Source organism: Tripterygium wilfordii, chromosome 20, assembly GCF_013401445.1.
Source record: "Tripterygium wilfordii isolate XIE 37 chromosome 20, ASM1340144v1, whole genome shotgun sequence".
Classification (NCBI taxonomy): domain Eukaryota; kingdom Viridiplantae; phylum Streptophyta; class Magnoliopsida; order Celastrales; family Celastraceae; genus Tripterygium; species Tripterygium wilfordii.
Window position 1 is genome coordinate 8,398,607 of NC_052251.1, and position 4,665 is coordinate 8,403,271.

Genomic DNA, 4,665 nt, shown 5'->3' on the forward strand with positions numbered 1-4,665 from the left:
TGTTAATGATTTTGTTGTCTCCGCTACTACATCAACTACATCTACACTAGAAAGTACTAGTTTTGAGGAGGAGTACTGTAGTAGCCATGCAAAGTTGGTTGAGATGTTGAAAGTTGAATCGTGTAATGGGATTGTGAAGTCAAAGTTGGTTTATAATTTGGATAAGTCTCTAGACTCTAATCTCAATGTAAGTCTCAGCCTTAACCTAACAAGTTTTACAATTACAAACTGCACAGACTGAACAGTTTGTTGTGTATTGAATTGATGAGGACCATATTATATTATTATATAATTATATGCTGACAATTTTTATTGTATATTGAATTGATGGGGGACCATATTGATTTTGGATTTTTGTTGCCCCCACTTCCGCCCCTGTTAATAAATTTATTGATAGGGACTATTACTCCATTAGGAAGATACTTTTTTTATGGATAGAAAGTTCAATTTTTTAATTGAGGAACTGGGGAAAGTTCAATGTTTTAGAAAAATTGTAGTAGAATATTGCTTTCACTAAAATGACTATTTTTTAATTGTATAGCAACGTCTTTTATGAAAGAATCTAGGTAACATAAGAGGGGGATGAATTGCTTTACTTTAAATCTTATAGAAACTTGATATTAGTGAATATAAGCTTGAAGTCTAGGTTAGTTCAAGTAGCAATCAAGTAATAGAATTAAATACAACAAGCACACATACAAATAAACTAGTAAAGAGTATGGTAAGAGAGTGCGAACAAATTTATAGTGGTTAGGCTATGTATAGTCCTACATCCACTCTTCAAGGTTGCTCCTTGAGAGTTTGAATCCACTATAATATGCTTGTTGAAGAGCCAAGCCTCTCTCTTTACACCTGCTGTTGTTTACAGTGCCAACTTCACTTTACAATGGCTATTTTAGCTTACCAAGTGCTAGCCTCACTTTCTTGTGATTTTATAAGCTAACCACTAGCATTTAGACTCTTAATTCTGTGTATAAAGTGACCCTAGAATGATCAAGGAGTGTACAATGAAACTTCAATATTTTCATGTGAAATTAACAGTGTAAAATAAGTAGGGAATGAAGCTCAAAGACTGTTTTTGTTTTCTGAGTAAGAATAAAGGCTTGAATGCTTGTAAAACTCTTAGAGAATTGGAATGAAGTTTTGTATCTTTTATGAAGTATATAGAAGCATTTATATGCACTAGAATTCCTAAACATGACCGTTGCATGGAGTTATGCATTTTTGATCTTTAAAGCTTTGTGATTTGAAAAATTTCAACTCCCAATTATTTCTTTTGCAGCTGCCTTTCATTTCTTGTCTTCTCCATTTATTTCGTCTTCTTATCTCTTCAATAATTTTAGCAACTTATGTCATCTCATTTATTTCTTTTACAACCACCTTTAACTTCTTAGCTCTTTCATCTACTTCATTGCTTTTCTTTTTAGCAATTGCAGCTATCTTTAACTCTTTGCAGTAACTTGATCATGTGATGTCTGTAAGTGCTAGGAAAGTCTTCATAATTTAATTTTTAGTATGCTTTACTAGCTATCATTTCAAATCAGCTTCTAATATTTCTTTTCTGTATTTACGTTTTACTCATTCATTGAATCTCAGCAAGCTAATCTTTATAGGATGACAACTTGTGATATGCTAGCTTGTGTTAGATTAGCAAACGCCAAAACAACAAGACACATTCATAGTGAAATCTGGAACCTATAACTTAGTGACTTGTAAGCTTAATTAAAAGCTTCATGTCTTGATCTTGTTAGCCTTGAAGATTAAAGCATTAAAGGATAGAAACAAGTTCAGAATATAATCAAGAATGCATAGCAAACATAGAACATATATTTTGATGAACATATAAAATGCACACTTCATCATCAAAACTCATATCATAACACTTTATTGCTTACATAATCGCATTGAAGTGGCCGACGGAGATATCAACTTATAACCATCAAGGTTAGAGTTCTTGTTAATCTCATGCACGTGGGTGATATGTCATTGCATTTTAATTCCAAAGACAGCTTGGTAGATAAGCTAATCAAATGACTTCAATACAACGAGTTTTATCTACTCATTGGAGCTCTCACTATGACTCTTTTAGAAGCATGATAGAAATGTATGTTGCATCATGCAAAGTTCTTGAAAATCTCAGTAGGAATGAGACATTTGGCTCTATACGTAGGGAAGCAAGTGGTGCTTATGTAGCAATTACTACATTTGAGTTCATATTTGTCTTGCATTTAATTGATAAAATCATGGGAATCACAGATATACTATGCCAAGCTCTACAAAATAAATCCTTGGATATCTTGAATGCTTTGACATTGATTTCAACAACAAAAGATCTCCTTTCCAAATTGAGAAAAGATGATTGAGATACATTTTTTTTTGAGAGAGAAGTTATTTTATACCTAACATGACATTGATATTCTCAATATGGGTGGTCGTTATAAAGTGCGTCGTTCTTGTCAATGACAAAATCTATTATAGTTAAACACCATTATCACTTTGATGTCTTCAATGAGGTAATTGACTTTCAGTTGATGGAGTTAAGTAGTAGATTTAATGAAAGATTAGTGGAACTTCTATTTCTCAACTCTGCTTTGGATCTGAGTAATTCCTTCAAAACATTTAACATTGAAGACACATGTGATCTTGCAAGCGAATTTTATCCTTAGGATTTTAGTTCACAAAAAATTTATGCATGGAGATGTAAGTTGGAACATTATCAACATGATGTAATACTTGATCCTTAGTTTCAAAAAGTTTCTACACTTTTCTGAATTATGTCATGATTTAGTTACATCAAGAAAGTTAATGAACTATTATCTAACTAAGAGATTGATTCATCTAGTGTTAACTCTTCCTATTTTGACAGCAACTACATAACTAGCATTTATAGCTATAAAGCTTGTTAAGACGGTGCTTTGCAACAAAATGGATGATGAATTTCTTGCAGCTTACATGGTTCTTTACATTGAACGAAAACTTGCTGAGAAAGTAGATTAAGATTCAATAATAGATGATTTCTATTCCTAGAAATCTTGTCGAGCACAACTTTAATAGATATTATTTCATCTTCTGTATGGTCTTTTGTTTTATCAACTTCAATATGTATTTATGCCGATGTTTTCGATTATTTTATGCGACCAAATAATGACATGTTACTATTTAGGAATATCATTGCTCTAAACTTAATTGGATGTTATTAGCTTGATGTGGATTTTTTAATATTGTTGATTGTTGACTTGCTGTAGCTTGCAAATTTATTTTTAATATTTCTTTTCTTCTGTTTTTTATTTGTTGACTTGCTTGATCAAAGCAATTAACAATAAACCCACAACAATGGGCTATCAATAACTTGAACAACCCTACCCTACCAAGTTATCAGCAAGAAATCGAACCTACGTAACTGTTACAATCCAACCCACACCCTCATGAAGAGACCTAAACCTAAATTAAAACGAATAAGAGCATTCCAAAGATGAATAAGAGGACCTTACCTGGGTTGGACTCGTCTTTAGGATCGACGATAACGTACAAACTATAGAGGAGAGAGCTTCAAGGTTGAATCCCTTGGTGAATTTCTCAGTATGTAGTTGGTTTACATTTGCATACAAGAGGTGAAGAAATCACTTGATCATGATCTAATTGGATCCCTTAGCGAATTTGGTAGATCTTGATGGTGAACTACTTTATTTTTCTTTACTTTTTTTGGCCTACAGATCGATGCTTTCAACTCAAAATTCAATTTGATGTTTTTTTTGGTTGTTTTTCATTGAACAATCTAGTTGGTCTTGCCAAAGCAAGTAGCTATTATTTCAAACCTTGTTATGGGTTGGCATACACTTGGGTCAAAGGGATTGTAGCATTCTCCTGTTACGTGTTTTTGAATTTGGATTGTAATTGATTTAGTGATTAATAATGAGATTTCAATTGTAAGGGTAATATTTCTTAATCTATTGTTCTTTTTTTTATATAGCAATGAATATCTGCTCCTAAAAAAAAATATTCTAACCGATCTACAAGACAACACTCTCATTCATTAAACACAACCTAGAAGCAATTAACGAGTCCTAGGGGATTGGAGCTAATCATGATCACATGCCCAGTTTGCTAGGCCTTGTGTAAGCGGTAATAGTATGATAATAAATAGACTTGAAAAAGTGTTTTTGTTGATTGGGCCATGCTTAGGTTGAAATTTAGGTACAATAATTTGTTTTGTATTTGGGCTGTAGTTGGGGTGTTGGACCAATAATTTGGATGGGGTCGACCTTGTTCAAACATTTTAGGCTGCAAGAAAGGAATTTATGTCCGATTTCGCCCGATCCATATAAAAACCGAAATTTATGTCATGATAATATGAGTTCGAGGTAATAGTTCTAGAGATGGTAAACTCTCTCTTACATGTTAGGTTAGAAACTAGTTATTTATTTCACAATGTGAAATAAATATTGGTAACTAGTTATAAAAAATATTTGATTGAAAACATAAAAAGTTGGTTTATAATTTTAATAAACTATAAAGTAATTTTACAAGATTGACAAATTTATTTAATTTTGACAGCAATATTAATTTTTTGAAATATTATTTTTACAGCATTTACCAATCGCAAGCCTTGACGTGTCCAAATTAATCAACATCGACTGATTTCTCAAAAGGGAACTCTTCATCGGA